This window comes from Sminthopsis crassicaudata, chromosome 4, assembly GCF_048593235.1.
Source record: "Sminthopsis crassicaudata isolate SCR6 chromosome 4, ASM4859323v1, whole genome shotgun sequence".
Lineage (NCBI taxonomy): Eukaryota > Metazoa > Chordata > Mammalia > Dasyuromorphia > Dasyuridae > Sminthopsis > Sminthopsis crassicaudata.
The window spans coordinates 71,067,832-71,080,777 of record NC_133620.1 but is presented as its reverse complement, the minus strand read 5'-3'; the positions used below and the strand labels follow the sequence as shown (position 1 = coordinate 71,080,777).

General features: G+C 34.4%; 2 long non-coding RNA genes across 3 annotated transcripts in view; one reads left to right on the top strand and one right to left on the bottom strand.

Annotated features, from left to right (window-relative positions):
- The first annotated feature begins 887 nt into the window (after positions 1–887).
- LOC141565463 (uncharacterized) overlaps positions 888–12,946 on the top strand; it is a 200,258-nt gene continuing 188,199 nt past the window's right edge. For both annotated transcript variants that reach the window (XR_012489031.1, XR_012489029.1), the window contains exon 1: positions 888–1,067. This is a non-coding gene — a long non-coding RNA (uncharacterized LOC141565463). The remainder of the gene's footprint in view (positions 1,068–12,946) is intronic.
- Positions 11,686–12,946, bottom strand: part of LOC141565464 (uncharacterized) — a 144,699-nt gene continuing 143,438 nt past the window's right edge. The window contains exon 5 of the long non-coding RNA XR_012489032.1: positions 11,686–11,915. This is a non-coding gene — a long non-coding RNA (uncharacterized LOC141565464). The remainder of the gene's footprint in view (positions 11,916–12,946) is intronic.

Genomic DNA, 12,946 nt, shown 5'->3' with positions numbered 1-12,946 from the left:
CTGAGTACCTCCTTACCCTAAGAGCAAATCCTGCCTACCCCAAAACACAAAGAACAAAGTGGTGCATTGTAAGGCACAGGGTAGATTATAAGGCTATAACACTGGGCTGACAGTCAGGAGACCTGGGCTCCAAGCCCAGTATTATCTGGGCCTCTGCTCTACCATCTGACTTAGTTTCTCTCCCTGCAAAATAGAAACATCTCCTCCTTTACCCTCCCCCCTTTCTTCTCCTGTTCATCCTGAAGCTGAATGTAGATTTTTTATATGCAACTTGAATGTATTTATGTCTGGCTTTTTTTTTTAAAAGAAAAAAAAACTATATTTGCTTTAATGCTTTTTTCCCTCTCTCCTCAACTGATCTCCCACTATAAAACCTACTTTGAGGCTTTTTTTTTTTTTTTTTTTTTTTTTAATCTGGATTACAACATAGATGCCTGGAATTTCTTTAATGGAAACTTAGTCTAAATGACTCTACAGAAAACTCTCCAATCCAAGATGGGTGACTTTCACTTAAATTAGTCAAGAAGAGGTGATAAGCATTCAAATGGAAAACAATTGTTATCCCTTGTTGAAGATGCAGCATAATATAATGAAATTGGAGGGACAGAAATAATATTTCAAATCTAACCTTTGATACTTACTGGTTGTATGAACATGGGCAAGTCATAAATTCTGAACCTTAATTTTCTCATCTGTAAAATGGGACTAGTAATAACAATAGGGTTTATGGATATATAAAAGCTTACAACCTTTAATATGCTAGATAAGAGTTAACTATTATTATCCATTGTACTTACCTCATAGGGCTGCTGTGAGGTTTCAATCAGATAATAGCTGAATAGTACTTTGCAAACTTTTAAATTTATTGTTTCTGTTGAAATGTAACTGGGATAGGCACAGACCAAGTTATTGCCAGAGAAAACAGAGATCTGAAAGGGATGGGGAGATGCCTGAGGACAGTCATCATGTCTCCATGCTGAACTCTGAATGAGCCAACTAAGATATAAAATGCTGTTCTGCTTTGGCTCCTCATCCCCCTGCTCAGAGCACATTGTGACTCCTTTTTGGTGAGTAGGAAATGCTGCCTTTTTGTATGATTTACAAGTTGAATTTGAAAATAAGCAACATTGAAATGAGGCTGTTCTCAGTATAACCAAAAGGTTTTCAAACTTCAGCCTAAATCCTATTTCCTTTGAACCTACATTTGATATATCTATAGTTTAAAAATAATAATCTGTAAGAGAGGCAATGTGGGATACAAGTCCTGGAGCTCTGGGTTCAAGTGTTATACTTGATCTACACTGACAACTAAGTTAACCTCTTTTTATTTTACGCAATACTCTAAGATTATAAGTTGCTGAACAATTGTTGTTCTGCATTGGTAGAAGGGGTTTTCCTCACAAAGAATTCCTGAAAGTAATGAAATCACAGATCTGAATGAAAAATAAGCTTGCAAAATGCGTCAAATTTTCAAAAATGATTTCATATTCATAATCCTATTTGATCCTCACAATATCCTCATACTGTAAAATAAAACCATAAATACCTACCATTTATATTTTATTAAGGTTTACAAAGACTTTTACAAATATTTTCTTACTTCTATCCTCACAACAACTTTGTGAATTAGGTATGATTAGTATGAGGCAGGCAGATGTCATACAGCTAGATTTTAGAAAGGTTTGGACAGATTTACATGAACTGATGTTGAGCAAAACAAGCAGAACTAAGAATACATTGTACACAGTGTCAGCAAGATTGTGTTATGATCAACTATGAAATATTGGTTCAGTGGTTCAGTGATCCAAGGCAATCCCAAAAAACTTTGGATAGAAAATGCCATCTGCATCCGGAAAAACAACCCTTGAAATTGAATGTAAATCAACACATGCTATGTTCACTTCCTTTTTGTTTTTTCTCTCCCTTGCTTTTTCCCTTTTGTTCTGATTTTTTCTACCAATATGATTCGTAAAGCAATATGTATTAAAAGATAATTATTGGGGCAGCTAGATGGCGCAGTGGATAGACCACCAGCCTTGAATTCAGGAGGACCTGAGTTCAAATTTGGTCTCAGACACTTAACTTCCAAGCTGTGTGACCCTGGGCAAGTCACTTAACCCCAGCCTCAGGGGGGGAAAAAAAAAAAAAGATAATTATTTAAAAAATCACAACTAGTAAGTGTCTGAGACTGAATTTGCATTCAAATCCTCCTGACTCCAAGCACAATGCTCTGATCACTGTGCGATCACTGTGCTATCTAGTTGTTTCTTTGTAGAACTATTATTCCCATTTTACAGATGAGGAAATGAGGAGGAGAAAAGTTCAGTCAGTGACTGGCTAAAACAAAGCATCTAGGTAAACCTTTACTGATGCTGACTTTTATACTGGGCCTATATATCAAGAGGAAGGTGAGGAATATGCAGAGGCCACTAGATGGCTTAACAACTTGCATGAGTTAGAAAGACTTGAGTTCAAATTAGGCTTCAATTACTTACAAGAATATGTGACTTCAGTTTTCTCCACTTATAATAGGGATAATAATAGCCCCTACCTCCCAAGGTTGTTGTGATGATCAAATGAGATGATATTTGTAAAGCATTTGACAACATAGTAGGTCCTATATAAATGCCAGCTATTATTGTTAAATAGTCAGAATGATTGATGAACTTCTAAATTCATATCTTCAAAGGAATTCTCCCAACCCCTGTGTATTTTCTTCTCTGATCTACTAATGAATGCTGGATTCAAAGCTAGTGGGAGGCTGCCTACCCTAGAATGGTATATCTGCAAAAATCTTCATTTTCCTTTGTTCTTCTTGTTAGTCTCACAGTTCCTAACATCTGTGGGCCCTTTGAATAGACATGACTTCCTATGAATGTCTATGGCTTAATTTCTTAGATCCAAAATCTTGGTTTCTAAGGGAGATGGTGAAGTAGATGGCTATATCTCCTTGTATTCTTATTGAATGAGTGAGTTTTCAACAGAAATATTTTTTTGCTATCAACAAACCCTATAGAACTTAGGGTGAATGTAACAGGGTTTCTATTCCTTGAAATACTGAACATGACCAGCAAACGTGTGGTTCACAGTAACATGGCTTGGTATATGTGAACTTTTGGAAAAGCTCCTAGAAGTCACTATTATTTGTTATTCCTTCTTTACACGGTTAGCCTACCAAGGCTTTTAAAATTCTCACAACTTCCCTAGGCAGCCTATATTCACATGTAATAATTTCCTTGAACAGTCTCTCCTGATACCTTAAACAAATCTTACAGCAAATGCTTTCTGCTTGCAAAAGCAGAAAATACTATCTCTGACCATTCTCATAGCCAGCAGTCTCACTGGACATTAGCTGATTTATTGTTTTTATGGCACGTCCATGATGTGCAGAATCCCACATAAAATGTACAAACAATCTGTTCTCTGCTTTCTAGGAATTTATATTCCAGGTGTTTGTATTATACATACCCTATATACAGTACATATGTCAGGACAAAAATAGCTCACCCAACATACTCTAATCAGACCATCCTGTTGGCATTTACTTGGTTAAGATGATATAAGGCTTCATGCCTTTCTATAATAGTATTAGCTAAGAAAAATCCAGATGTACAGAGGAACATATGGAAAGCAAATTCAGGGTCCCCTTTTTATTAGCCCAGACAAGTTTTGGAGAGGTTCGCTGAGGTCATGTGACTACCTGATTATTTATCAAAGGTATGTTAAGTTAAATCTCCCTGCCTATAATTTATATCCATAGTCTAATATGGAAAAAACTGAAAAATCAATTTGAGCTTTTCCAAGAAATGGATCTTTATTGTTGGAAAGAAAGATTGGCCAAGAAAAACAATACTGTCTAATAAAAAGAGTACTGTTCTAAGATTTGAGAACCTTGTGTTCCTCTTGTGGTCTTGTTCCTAACCAGCTGTGTGACATTGAACAGCTTAATTCACTTCTCTGACCTAAGTTTCCTTACTTGTTACTTGGTTGGGGTTGGGATTAAGTGATCTCTAAGGTACTTCCCCAAACTTGGGCATTTTCTGATTCCATGAAAAAAATTTGAAATCTTTTTTTCCCACCATTACTCTCATTTTTTAGGAATTTTTTAGGAACTATTGAAATAGTACATAACCAATGATTAAAGGACCCATGATGGTATACTATGTTATGAGATTTATCTTAAAGGTAATGTAATGAAAAGCAACAATTCAAGATTGTTGATGTATTCCTAGCAGTTTTCTTTGCCAATAATCTTTGATTGTAATGTTTTTTTCACCAATAACCTTGAGTTGTCAGAAAAAGGTGAAAATAGCCAAATTGAATTTCATCCTTACTTTTGTGATAACTCACTCCCCTTCCAGTGTTTTTTTGTTTTTTTGTTTGTTTGTTTGTTTGTTTTTGCAAATCTGTGAAATCTTCAAAATAAAATTAAATCCATTTAGATTTTTAAAAATAAGATGAAGTCATATTATGTCACAATGATGTCACAAATTCAATAAGAAACAATATGATTAAGGAGTTCCAAATGTTTGGGAAAGACTAAATTAAAATGCAAAATTATTTTTATTTGATCTATGTATTCCATTCTAGCTCTACAAAAACTAACATTCTACCTTCAATTTAATTTGAACTATCAGTATTAAAATAAATTAGATGAACACTTTAATACTTTCAATGATTTGTGAGTACTTCAATAATGAAAATGAAAATCCATTTATTCACTGCTTATTCTGCACAATACTTGTCCATGTTTGAGGAAAAAAATTTCTCAGGGGATCCACCCAATGTATTAGGGGATTTTTTCTAAGTCTTTTGACATTGCATAGGCACAAGAGGAATTCCTGTGGTTATACCTCAATCTTATTCTACAACCAGCCCTTGTCTTTTTTTGGCATATATCTCCTTGAATAATCAAAAAACAAGCATTTCTTAAATACCTACTGTGTACTGATCATTGTTCTAAGCATTGGGGATATAAATATAATAATAAAATAGTCTCTATCTTTGAGGAGTTTACTTAATTTTAGGGGAAATAGTACACACATATTTAATTCAGATCTCAAAGCCTATTAGTATAAGATTCTCTTCTTTGGTAGGGACTGGTTATTCAATGCTCCATTTTATGTAAGTGGTAGAGTGGGTCAGTCTTGGAAGAAGAGAGATTTTGGTTCGCTTGTTTCCTGCTTTTAGGGGGGAAATGTTCAGTTCCATTCTTTTTGGCTCCTTGAAGGAGGAGAAGGAACTTAGGGAAGAAGACAACATGTAAGGGAGCCAGCACCTTGTTCATATTTCTAACCATGTCTTACTATATAGTATTTGCTTTTGGGTGAATTATAAGACTCTCCCTCTCTCTTGATTGAGCTGAAATATCTTGCTTTAAGTAGGGAACTTCACTCTTTGTTGTTGTTGTTGTCTGATATATTTTCATCTATGTACCTTCCCTGTTTCTGTTTGCTACCAGATTGGATAAATGGATTTATTTGCTATTTTATAAATATATTCTTTGTGAAACTGGCACATGGTGGGAAAAGGGTCAAGTCTTATGTGTGTAGGTGTATATATGTATATACACATATACATCTATATTTGCATATCTATATCTTGAGGCACTTGTCTATTAAGTGATAGTGATCAAGAGCTCAATTTGAATCTAAAAATAATCTCCTTGGGACTAGCAATATTTAGGTCAGAAGACAGATATACTTCTAGTCTGATAGCCTTTCTCTAAGGATAGCAGAGTGGCCAGCCTATTTACCCTTCAGGCAGAAACCAAAGTCTCCCTTGGAGAAAAGTGGACAGGGAAGATTATAGAGATATTTATTCATGCCCCCTGGAAAGTAATATCTAGACAGACTCATGTGGACATGCATAGCCTTCCAGTGTTGGGAAACAGCCTCGAAAAGGTACAGAGGTTGGCAATGAAGTGTTATAATTGAGAAATACTATTTTGACTGGATGGTAAAGCACATGAAAGGGGATAATATTTATCCTTTTCACCTCTTTTTCTGTGGAATCTTCCACTGGTAATGTGGGCAGTCTAATGATATTCAATATGTGACTCTCCATTACCCTTTGTATGATTTACAACTTTAAGACTTTAGAGACTGTGATATTTCATGACTAGCAGCTACAAAATATCACCATGAAAACTGATATTAAAAAATATGTGTCTTTGTTTCATGGAGAAAGTTGAGGTTTTAAAAAAAATACTGCTCAATTTCTCAAAGATAATCCAACTTGTTCTCTTACTCCTATTTTTTTTTTTTTTTTTTTTTTTGAACAGACTGTCCAACAAGAGTTCAGTCTTTAGATCTGCCCTTCCTGATGGGTTATATAGAACATGAACAATATTCCCTGTTTGGTTTCAATTCACTACAGAAATGCTTGATAAGATTGTTTCTATCTATGAGTGACTTAGAAACTGGTACTTTAATGATGAAGAATCTGCTAATTGGTTAAAGAACTAGAACTAAGAGTACATGCAAAAAAAAAAAATCAATTGGATAACTTTTTGCTCTCTTTCATGGTGACTTTCAAGTAAGAAAGATTTCTTTTGACTCACTAGATAGGGGAGAGTCAATAGTCTCTTTTCTCTTAGGGTGGGACTCAAAACTACCAGTGTTAGTGAGAGTTGAGGAAGATATCTGAAAAGACTATTGTTTTATAGTCCCAGCTTATTATCTATCCACAGTCTCTGTTTAAGATATATGTACTAATGTACTAGATTTATAGGTGAATTTATTGATTTCTTATGATAGCTTGTATATATCATAATAGGTACTTAATAAATACTTATTGATTGACTAACTGGATGATAGACATTTTTTATCCATTTGGTTTTTCTTGTGTGAATAGTTAGCCTGAACTCTTGAGTGATTTCATTTAGGAGACTCTAGAATACTCTGGGTTCTGAAATAAGGGATACAGTATCACCTACAAAGAGGTGTATATATGAAGACTTCTGCATTAATATGTGACCTAGATTTTGCTACTAGGCCTAGAGAAATGGTGCACAGTTTTTTCTTACAAAAGGAGAACTGGGAAAATCTTGACTTATTAATTCAATATTACTAACATTATCATTATTTTAGTTGACCCCTTTATCTCAGTAGCAAAAATCTGTCATCAGCAAGATTAAGATGGGACTCAGAAAGATGATTCCCCAAGTCTTTAATGAGTTTCTTTCTAAAAGGTAAAGTGTGAATTTCTCAGTCTTGATACCACTCTCTCAAAATAGTGTCAACAATTTGAAGAAAGTTTATTGTTTTAGATCAATAGGAATCCAAGGGGAAGAATGACGAAGACAATAAGAATCCTGTTGCCATCCACTTAGATTTGGAGGATGCCCATGAACAACTGATGGGGATATAACATGAATCCATGAATTATTGAAATCAATAAGGAAAAGAAGTAAAGGAGACAGTGAAAGAATGAATCATGGAGAGTAAGAGAAAACACAGCTCTCTTAGTCTAGTCTGCTATCTGATGGCTCTGGATTTGCAATCTATCCTCTCAACTATGACTATTTTCAAGCAACTTCTAGTATTCTTTTTTTTTTTTCCTTTGGTGAGACAATTAGAGTTAAGTGACTTGTTTAGGGTCCACAGTTAGGAAGTCTGAGTAAAATGTCTGAGGCTGAATTGAACTCAGATTCTGCTGAATTCAGGGTAGGTGCTCTATATACTGTACCATCTAATTGTTCCTAATTTCTATATATTCTTTATATAGTGTTCTTCTTCCACATCCTCTTTCTTCAGTTTAATTTCTCTCAGACTTTTTTTTTTTTTTACACATTCCTCTCATTGTATATTTAAATTCTTCTCCAATCAACATAAAACCAACTGACTCCCGTAGTTACACTCTAGACAGGCCCCCAAATATATGCTATTTGAGGAGATGTGGAAAGAATGGAAAGTTATTGTTTATAAAAGGGTGGAGTTTGAGAATGTGGGGAACTAATTGTCCTAATTGGACAAGATGTTTATCTTGTTCCTAGGTTGGGCTAGTTATAGTACACCTCAAACCAGATGTCCCATAGATATCAAATTCATCATGTCCAAAACAGAACTCATTACTTTTCTTTTAAAATTCTCTCAATTTTCTAACTATATTATTATTATTATATTATTTCCCCCTCCCTTTCAAAGTCCATTAACTCAGTCATTCAAGCTCACAACTTAGCATCCAAGCTCAAAAATGACTTTCACTCACCTTATTTAGACATTTTCTTGCATGTTTAGATATTTTAATTTTTACTACACCTTTTATATATATATGTGTGTGTGTGTGTGTATATATATATATATATATATATATATATATATATATATATATATATATATATATATATATATATATATATTTTTTTTTTTTTTTTTTTTTTTTTTTTTTTTTTTTTTTCTACATTCATACAGTTACCACCTCAGTGCAGATCCTCATTACTTTTTTCCTGGATTATTGCAATAGCCTCCTGGGTAGTCACCCTTGCTCAAGTGTTTTTTTACTCCAGAAAAGAGTACACTTCTCAGTCTTGTTAACACTCTCCCAAGTTAAAACTAGTACCAACAATTTGAGGAAAGCTTATCATTTTAGGTCAACATGAATCCAAGGGGAAGAATGAAGAAGGTAATCAGAATCGTGCTATTATCCAGTTGGATTTGGGAAAGGCCCAGGAGCAACTGATAAAGATACAACATGAACTCATGAATAATTGAAATCTTCCATTCATCTGCCAAAGTGTTCTAAAGCTCTGGTCTAACCATATTATTCATTTCCCCTACTCAATAAACTCCACTTGTTCTCTATAATCCCCAGATTCAAATGTAAAATCCATTATTTGACATTTAAAGCCCTTTACCATCTTTAAAACACTTCCTATATTTTCTCTCCTCCGTATCCTTTATGACCCATGATACTCATCTTTTTGTAGTTCCTTGCACATAGCACATCCTCTCTTTAATACTCTGTCTTTACATTAACTGTCACCCATAATTGGAATGCTTTCCCTTCTTACCACCACCTCCTGGCTCCCTTCAAAATTTATGTTAAATCCTACCACTTACAAAAAAAAAAAAAAAAAAAAAAAAAAAAGGTTTTCTCATCCCAACCCCTCTCAGATTACTTCCCATTTACATTCCATGTACATAGGTTTGCTATCCATTGTCTCCCTTATGAGAATGAAGGGCCTCTGAAGAGAAACTATGCATTTCCCTTTTTTTTTTTTTTTTTTGTATCTCCAGTGTATATATAAATAAATTATATATAGCAAGATATGTCATATGTTTATATATAGAGATAAAGATTATTTATATGTTTAAAAAGATACATGTCTGTCTAGATAGACACACACATACACATAGCATATACATAGTATATTAATCTCTCTCTTTATATATATATATATATAAATATACATATTGTAAATAGCAATGATATGGTGATTTAGGAGAGTACCAAATGTTGAAATTGATGTAGGCACCAAATGTTGGGGTTTGATCATATGAAGAATTCACAGTGATCATTCTCTTTGGTAAAAAAGTATGTTTATGTAAGAAAATAGGTTACAGGTAAAATGAAGAAACACAATACACACCTGAAGTGGAAAATATGAAATAGAGTTGGGAGAGCATATAGCTAGCAAAGAAAGGGCTTTTAACAATTAATGATGGAAAGGACAAGTTCCCTAATGGAACTCCCAATTAACTAGGAGAAAGGGAACAGCCTTTGAGATTGGAGTATGCTCTTAGTTGGCAGGCTAAATAGCAAAAGAGATTTATTACCATAAAAGAGTTTGTTATAAGGAAAAAGAAACCATGAGCTGTGGTGGGGGATGAGAGGAGACACATTATGAAGTATGATGGGGATTTAGAGGAGAGATACCATTGGGCAGGGGGGAGGCAGGAGGGGAAAGACACCACAAGGCAGAGTGCTGTGGTGGGCTATAATCTCAAGAGGGACTCAGCAAACTTGGTGTGAGCCATGGATAGATTTATAGGGGAACGCTAATCTCAGGGGTTTGATGTAACTTGAATTTCTTGGCTGGGCACAACAAAGTGGAACCATAAGGTTAAACTGATCCCCATGAGCACTCTTCCTGTTTGCCTCAGGGAGCAATTCCATCAATATTTTATTCTTTCTCTGCCAATGACACCTAATTATTCAGGACCTCTTTAGTAACACACATACACACGTACATATATAATATATAGTACCACATATATTGCATATAGTAACACAATATAGCATATAGTAGCTATTTAATAAATGATTAGTGATTGACTAGCTGACTGATCATAATTAATTAGTTTTATTAATGTGTTGTAAGAGGAACAGTTGGACAAAGATACTGCCATTCCCACTTCCCTTTCCCATCTACTCTAACTCTCCAGAATATGTCTTGTGACATTCTCTTGTAAGTACTTACAGAGTTCAGAAAAGAACTCAGAAAAGATGACTGAGGTAGCAACAGAAAAACAAATATACTTCCTTCCCAAATCTTGGAGCATACATTCTTTTCAATACTGAAGATCAAAATAGAGGTCTCAATTCCATATAGGGTTGCATAACAATGTAGAGGTCCCCCCAAAATTGACAAGTGAAATATATTAAATATTCTGCTAAAATTTAATTCTTTTTTTATTAAAGCTTTTTATTTACAAAACATATGCATGGGTAATTTTTCCAATATTGACCCTTGCAAAACCTTTTGTTTCAAAATTTCTCCTCCTTTCCCCCACCCCCTCCCCTAGATGACAGGTAGTTCAATACATGTTAAAAAGCATGTTAAATCCAATATATGTATACATATTTGTTGGGTTAAATCCAATATATGTATACATATTTATTGGGATACCTCCCTATCTGCCAGTGGCTGCTGGAGGCCTAACTCAGACCTGTAGAATGGATCTCCTCATGTGAGAGGATGATGATGATAATACAAGGAGACTGAGAGGTAGTTGCATTCTCTGACCTTTCTCCTCTTCCCTCTTGCCTCCAATTTATTTCATTCCCAATCCACAAAGAACATCTGCTTCAGTAAAGGCTGCTTTGCAACTCCTTCAAGTGTTATGAGCCACAGCTGCAGAGGCTCTTGGAGAATTGTCCTGCCCCTTCACTTAGGCATGGTCCTTAACACACACATATTTATATTGTTATCTTGCTGCACAAGAAAAATCAGATCAAGAAGAAAGAAAAAGAAAAAACTGAGAAAGAAAACAAAATGCAAGCAAATAATAAGAGAGATGTTATGTTCCATGCTGTGTTCCCACAGTTCTCTCTCTGGGTGTAGATGGCTCTCTTCATCACAAACAAGTAGAACTGGTTTGAATCTTACTGTTGAAGAGACCCACATCCATCAGAATTGATCGTCGTATAATCTTGTTGCCTTGTATAATGATCTCTTGGTTCTGCTCATTTTACTCAGCATCAGTTCATGCAAGTCTCTCCATGTATCTCTGAAATCATCCTGCTGGTCATTTTTTACAGAACAATAATATTCCATAGCATTCATAAACCATAACTCATCCAGCCATTCTCCAACTGTGGGCATCCACTCAGTTTCCAGGTTCTTGAGACTACAAAGAGGGCTGCCACAAACATTTTTGCACATATGGTCCCTGTCCCTTCTTTAAGAGCTCTTAGAAATATAATCCAATAGAAACACTGTTAGATCAAAGGGTATGCACAGTTTGATAACTTTTTGAGCATAGTTCCAAATGTCTCTCCAGAATGGATGGATCCATTCACAACTCCACCAAGAATATATCAGTGTCCCAGTTTTCCCACATCCACTCCAACACTGGTCATTATCTTTTCCTGTCATTTTAGACTATTTAACAGGTGTGTAGTGGTATCTCAGAGTTGTCTAATTTTGCATTTCTCTGATCAATAGTGATTTGGAGCATCTTTTCATGTGACTAAGAATTGGAAAATGGCTTGAACTATTTTAAATTTATTATTATAAATATAACATAAATATAAAATATTATTACAAAACTATTGTAAATTATAAATCGCTATAAATTTTAGAAATGAGGCTTTAATCAGATCCTTTGGATGTAAAAATGTTTTTCCAGTTTTAAAATTTAATTCTTTATGTAAAAATAAACAAGTACAACCAACTTATTAGTATGCAAATTTGCTTTCATCTTTAATAAATGGTAAAATTATGTGTTTGCCAAAGAATTATTTTAAAATGAGTTTCTTTGTGATTTATCATTAGAAAATGTTTGATTTGGATACCTACTTTATATATGTATATGCTCAGGAATTATATTAAAATTTCTCAGGAGAAAAGAGGTCACTGATAGAAACAAGGTAGTAGTACTATTTCAATCTCTAGGGATAGTAGTCAGACTTAACAAAATGAAATGGAAAAAAAAAATCTAAGGATTATTGGTCTTCCTGAAAAACATGATGAAAAAAAGAGCCTGGGCACTATTTTTCAGGAAATCATCAAAGAGAACTGCCAGAATATCATAGAATCAGAAGGTAAAATAGCCATCTCCAGAAACAGACTCCAAAATTAAAAGTCCAAGGAATATCGTAGCTAAATTTCAGGACTATTGGACCAAGGAAAAATATTACAAGCAGCCAGAAAAAAACAATTCAAATACCTAGGAGCCACAATAAGGATTATCCAGGACCTAGCAGCTTCCACCTTAAAGGATGAAAGGGCCTGGTAATATTCCAAAAGGCAAAGGAACTTGGAATGCAGTCAAAAACAGATTACACCATTAAACTGAGCATTTTCTTTCAGGGAAGAAGATGGACATTCAGTGAAACTGGTAAATTCCATTTATTTCTGATGAAAAGACCAGAGCTAAACAAAAAATTTGACCTCAAATATAGAACTCAAGAGAAACATAAAAAGGTAAAAAGAAAAGAACTCTTGAGAATTGTATTTCTGTTATGGGTATACATAGAGAGTGCATGTATAAATTGATAT